This window comes from Peromyscus leucopus, chromosome 6, assembly GCF_004664715.2.
Source record: "Peromyscus leucopus breed LL Stock chromosome 6, UCI_PerLeu_2.1, whole genome shotgun sequence".
NCBI lineage: Eukaryota > Metazoa > Chordata > Mammalia > Rodentia > Cricetidae > Peromyscus > Peromyscus leucopus.
In genome coordinates this window covers 45,475,879-45,482,494 of record NC_051068.1, presented here as the reverse complement: position 1 = coordinate 45,482,494, position 6,616 = coordinate 45,475,879, and the positions used below count along the sequence as shown (strand labels likewise).

At 49.0% G+C, this 6,616-nt stretch overlaps 1 pseudogene; it reads left to right on the top strand.

Annotated features, from left to right (window-relative positions):
* Positions 1 to 319: 319 nt before the first annotated feature.
* LOC114691752 lies at positions 320 to 1,409 on the top strand (annotated as a pseudogene).
* The last annotated feature ends 5,207 nt before the right edge of the window (positions 1,410 to 6,616 follow it).

Below are 6,616 nucleotides of genomic sequence, written 5' to 3'. Positions count from 1 at the left end.
GCAGCACCCTCTCAGATGGAGTGTCTCCCCTAAGAGAGTTCCTGAGTCTATGCAAAGAGTTCTAACAAGGGGGGGGGCATGCAGCTGGCACTTCTCTGGGCCCCATTTAAATGACAGTTCTGTCACAATTCTGCCCTCAGCAGAGACCAGACAAGGCAAGGTGAGACCCCTGAGCCCCGGACATTTGGAGCTCAGTGGGAGATCAGGTTTAACTCTTCCACCTGGAGCTGCTCATGCTCAAGTAAGGACTCTGTGATTGGGAGCAAAGCTGAACACCAGGTCAATGGAGGCTGGCGCCCAACTAAGGTCCTGATGCTGAACTGTGTCTGTTTTGTTTCCTCCCAAGGGAAGCAGAAGTAGCGGCCATCTTAGAGGAAGCCTCCCTGGAGATGGAGAAGCTAGACCTGAATGCCTCACAGGAGCAAGGTGCCTGCTACTTCGCAGAGAGGTACAAGCAAGTCTACCTATCGCTAACCTACAGCCTCGTCTTCATCCTAGGGCTGCCCCTCAATGGAGCTGTCTTATGGCTCTCCTGCAGCCAAGCCAAGCCCTGGAGCTGTGCCACCATCTATGTGATGAACCTGATGGTGGCCGACCTGCTTTACATACTGAGCCTGCCTTTCCTCATCATCACCTACGCGGCGGGCGACACCTGGGTCTTTGGGGGGATGCTGTGCAAGCTGGTGCGTTTCCTCTTCTACACCAACCTCTACAGCAGCATCCTGCTGCTGACCTGCATCTCGGTGCACCGCTTCCTAGGCGTGTGCCACCCCCTGAGCTCACTGTCCTACCGGACTCGCCGGCATGCATGGCGAGCGGCTGCCGCCACCTGGACCCTGGTCGTCCTCCAACTGCTGCCCACGCTGGTCTTCTCCAACACAAGCCATGTAAATGGCCAGGTGATCTGCTATGACACAGCTGGGCCGGAGAATTTTGATCGTTTCTTTGCCTACAGCGTGGTTCTGACGTTGTCTGGTTTCGTCCTTCCCTCCTTGATCATTCTGGTGTGCTACTCTCGGATGGTCAAGAGCCTGGCACACCCCGTGGAGGCTCTCCCAAAGACAGGCTACATGGTCCGTGCAAAGTCCATTCGGACCATCCTGCTGGTGTGTAGCCTCTTTGCCCTCTGTTTCGTGCCCTTCCACATTGCCCGATCCTTCTTCTTGGTCAACCGCTTCTGGAACTCACAGGACTGCCAGCTCTTGTTGGCAGCCAGCATGGCCTACAAGATCTGTAGACCTCTGGTCAGCCTGAGCAGCTGCCTCAATCCCATCCTGTACTTCCTGTCACGGGGCAACAACAGAGCCCAGCTCCTGCAGAAGCTGAGACAGAACAAGGTGGGTGAGCATCCCACCGGTGTGGCGGAAGGGGCACCTAGGGCTAGGCAGACCCGGGCACTGCCAGGATGAGCTCTGGAAAGAAAGAAGTAGACACAGAACAGGACCTAGTTGGTGGGAGAGGAGCTGAAGCCTTCCTCAAGGGATGCTGGAAAGAAGGATTTTGTAGAAATGGCGAGAGACCTGAAAATTAAGGCTACAGAGGGAGCCACCAAACCAAAGGTGAGCAGACATTGATCTCTTGTCATTCTGGTCTCAGTGCAAAAGTCAGGATCTCAGGAGCCTCTGCCGCACCCCACCCCCCCAGCTATTGTTGACCTCACCCCCTAAACCAGGCACTGTTTTCCTTCCCTGACCTACTGTCTGTGGAAGATGTATTAGTCCCTGGACTTGTTCATCCATTTATTTATCTCTGATGCATCTTATCCCATTGGTACACAGGTTCTAACAGGAGGGGGAACCTCATCTTACTGCTGACCCCCAACCCCAGTCTCAGGGCCCTGCAGAGTGCCACTTGGTAGATAGAGGCTGAGTGAATGAGTGAGTGGAGGGTGGAGTGAGGGGGGCCTTTCCTGTGTAACGGGGCAGTACATTGAAGCCTCACAGCAGCCCCGAGGGTTGGAGCGGTTCGCCTGTTCACAGTCAGGAGACTAAAGCCCAGCACATTAGGTTATTGGCAAGCTCCCCCTGCTTGAGAACACCCACCCAGATCAGAATCGAAGGGGGGCTTCACACAAGGCAGGAGCCCTTGAAACATGTGACCCTACATGTCAAGCCTAGGACTGGCCAAGTGTTCGACAGCACAGCCTGTCTCATAGGTGGTGATCTGGCTCATTTCCACTGTTGGTTATTGACAGATCACAGAGTCTACCTTCCGGTTTCCTTCACTACATCCCTTAACAGTGGACCATTCAGGAGAAGCTCTTACTGATGAAACAGCAGATGTGGAGTCAGGTGTCTGCCTGACCAATGTTTCTCTTACTTTTATTCAAGCATAATGCTTCCACTCATGACAATGTGTGTGTGTGCACGCGCGCACTAGCGCGCGCGCGCGCACATGCGCGCGTGCACACACACACACACACACATACACATACACACACTTTCCATTCTCTAAGTTAATTTTTAGTTTTTATATATTTTATATAACATACTAGTTTTCTTCTTTGATAATTTCACACACAAATACAATGTATTATTCTTACTCTCAATCTCTCTTATAAATGTTTTTTTTTAATTATTTAAGGACCAAAACAGTCAAAACAAAAACCTTGACACACACACACACACAGGTACAAAACAAAAACAAACAAACAAACAAAAAAACCTCTTCTTTTAAACAATGCAATCCCCCCAAAGACTGTGCTGATCTAAACAGTGATCTAATAATTCATTGTAATCTCCCCAGGAAAAGATGAAAAAATCCTTTTCATAAAAACCACCCCCCCTTTATGATGCCACTCTAATTATGGGAAATGTCTGTATAAACCGTGCATATGTTTGAATTACAAAGTTTCATTCTGAAAGTACAGTTTATTGCTTTCAAGGCTACACAATAATTAGCTCAAGACTAAGTGTTGCTTGGAAGAATTCCTCAGGATAATTGGTCTAATGAACAGGCAAGGATGCCTTCTAATTAGCAGGTCAGCTCTTTCCGTGAGCAAATGTTTCTAGGAGAGCAGAAAGGGCTTAAAACTGTTTATTCTCTTGCACGTGTTCTCTCTCTCTCCCCCCTCACCCCCCTCGCTCGTGTTAGTAATTTCTTTGTACAGCACACAAGGAAGATTCAGCTACCTTAACGGTTCCAATTCTTACCACTTACACTAATACATGTCCACATCACTGCAGAATTAGAGCACCAGGTCCCCAGGGAAAGTCTGGAGCCATCCCACGTCACTGCAGTCTACTATCCCATGCCCACAATCCTTTCAACCCTTAACGTGGGAGGACACCTCTCCTAGAATCCTGAGCACACACAGCCTTCACCTCAAGGGCACGTCACACCCCTAGGCAATGTTTTCCTGCCACTGAGCCCTGGCTAACCCTCAAGCCTGCCACCGTCTCTCTGACACACACAAAGCTGGTTTTGACTCGGCCAAGTTTGTTTATTTACCTACTTGAGAGAAGAGTGTAAGCATCCATATTTATCTTACTTGTGCGGTGAAAAACGTCTGACTTAGTCAATACCACATCCTTGGTTTTCCTGGAATCATGTCTCCAGACCCTAGAATCAAATCAGTCTGTTCCCATTGTGAGGGAACTGCGAATCCTCTAACACAGGAGGGTTTCCACACATCCTTATGACTAGTGAAAACTCCTTACACAAGGAAACCAAAATACCAAATGTCCCTCCCGAATGTGCCCACCTCTGCGGGGAAATCCAGGACCCTCGAGGCCATTAGCTCTTGGCTCCTCGACATCTTCTGTAGTCTTTCTGGTTGTTTGAACAGGTTAAAAATAAAATTGAAGGTCAGCAAGTATCATGTTCAAAAGACCATAATTAGAGCTATAATGGATGAAAATGACTGTGGCCACCAAGACTGCTAACCCTAACCCCAGCTCTTCAGGAGGTGATAAACCACGGGAGAAATAAAATGTAAAAACATACAAGTCATGTGTGAATACTAATTAACAGTGGCGGCAGCTACAAAGAAGCCATGTCAGCTGTTCATTATCACACAGAGACCCATGTCACCCAGGTTTTCAGGGGGGCAGGGGGGAGGGAGGGAGGAAGGAGGAACACTCCAGCCGAGAGGAGGGTCTATGCATATGCTGAAAGCTGAGTGTGATTTCAATCCAAATACTTTTCCAAGCAGCAAAAGAAAATAGGAAATGGAATCATTATGAGCCAATTCAATTTGTAGGAGATCACCAGTGGGCTCCTCACAGGGAGTCAGAGACATGGCTGGAAAAGCAGGCTGAAGAGCAGCAGAGAAGCCTTCCAAAGCCATTACTTCTCGCGGTGTGGGGACCTGCCTGCCACCTGAGCAGAGCCATGCTGTGGGATGTCTTTCTGTGTGCTGTGAATACATGTTGTTCCCATTGGCTAATAAATAAAGCTGCATTGGCCTATAGCAGGGCAGGATGGAGCCAGGTGGGAAAATCCAAGAGAGATAATGAGAGAAGAAAGGAGAGGTAGGGGAGACGCCAGTCCACCACCCAGGGAGCAACATGTAATGGCACACAGGTAAAGCCATGGAACATGTGGTGATACATAGATGAATAGAAACGGGTTCAGTTAAGTTATAAGAGCTAGTTAGCAAGAAGCTTGAGCCATAGGCCATACAGTTTGTAATAAATATTAAGCCTCTGAGTGGTTATTTTATAAGTGGCTGTGGGACCTCGGGGCCAGGTAGGATCGGAGAAACTTCTGGCTGCAGAGCAATCTGATGAAAATTAACCTAGCAGTCCCCAGAACTTAAATGAATCAGAGAAAACAAATAAAATTGTCACGGTCAGAGTCCTGCTAGGCCTCCTAAACTGGTTTCCTTCCCTTCAAATCCATCCTACACAACACTTCCAGCTTTACTTAAAAATAGTATTTTCAAGGGGCTTCAGATATGCCTCAGAGGGTTAAGCATTTGCTGCCCAAGTTGTAAGGACCTGAGTTCAGATTTCCAAAAGCTATGTAAAGGCAGAGGCATTAGCACACATCTGTAATCCCAGCACTCCTGTGACAAGATGATAGGCAGAGAGAATCCCCAGAGATCAAAGGCCAGAGAGCCTGCCATACACAGTGTGGAGGTTTGAAAGAACATGGCCCCCAAAGGGAGTGGCACTATTAGGTATGGCTTTGTTGGAGTAGGTATGGCCTTGTTGGAGGAAGTGTGTCTCTATGGAGGCAGGCTTTGAGGTCTCATATATGCTCAAGTCACGCCCAGTGAGACAGACCACTTCCTGTTGCCTGCAAGTCAAGATGTAGGACACTCAGCTACTTCTCCAGCGCCATGTCTGCCTGCATGCCACCATGCCACACCATGATGATAATGAACTAAACCTCTGAAAATATAACCCACCCCAATTAAGTGTTTTTCCTTATAAGAGTTGCCGAGGTCATGGTGTCTCTTCACAGCAATGGAAATCCTAACTAAGACACAGCAACCAACAGCCTGTGAAAAACAAGGTGGAAAGTGGGAACCAATGGCTATGGTTGTCCTCTGGTCTGCACATACTTACACATATGTGTCATAACACAGGCACGCGCACACACACACACACACACACACAGGCACACACACACACACACACACACACACATATTTAAAGTGCCCGGGGGGCTAAAGATACAACTCAGTTGGGTATACTGCTTGACTAATAAGCACAACGCCCTGAGTTTTATCCTCAGCACTGCACTGAACACAATGGAGCAAGCCTGTAATTCCAGCCATTGGGCCCAAGAGGATTAGGAGTTCAAGGTCCCCTTTAGGTATACATTGAGTTCAAAGCCAGCCAGGAATACATGAGACCCTGCCTCAAAGAAAAGAAAGCATTTTCTACAAATCCCCTTCCCCCATTCCAGTCACCCCCATAGATGCTCTCCAGAGAGATGCCCAGTGTCTCCAGGCTGGCCTGCAGGCCCCATGCTCTCCAGAGAGATGCCCAGCATCTCCAGGCTGGCCTGCCAGCCCCATCACAAAGCTGCCCCCCAATACTCCTCACCCTCACCTCTTCAGCCACACCACTATAAGTGGGAATTCCAACCTCCCCACCCCCACCCCATGTTCCTGAGCCTACTCTGTCCTACTCTATATCCAGAGAGAGCCTTCTCCAGATGTCTAAGAATTCCCTTCCCACAGACCAGGAACTCCAGTTCCTCCAGCTGCCCTGGCAGCACACCTGACTGCTGACCCCACCTTGGAGCTGCTGCTTTCTCCTCTTGGGGCTCTTTACTTCCCTCAAGACTCCATTTTCAATCCATAGAATGCAGCTACCTAGCAACATTATAACGAGAGCAGAGAGGAGGCAAGGAGATGCAGAAAACGGAGAGGAGGAAGACGAAGATGAGGAATGCCGGAAGACCATAGCAGGGGTCTAAGTGCCGAGACAATGGGCAGAACTAAGGTGGCATGGATAGAATTCAAGTTTTTTAATACACGGGGAAGAATAACAAGAAATAAAACAGTGGCTTTGACCTCATGGGGAGGGAAACATCATGGCGAAATGGCTCAGAGCTTTAAGTATGAAAAGAACTACCAGAGGTGTGGCTTAGTTTGGGGGGGCTATTTGCCTACTGTGCGTGACAACCTGGGTCACTCCCCAACACCACATAGATGGGGTGC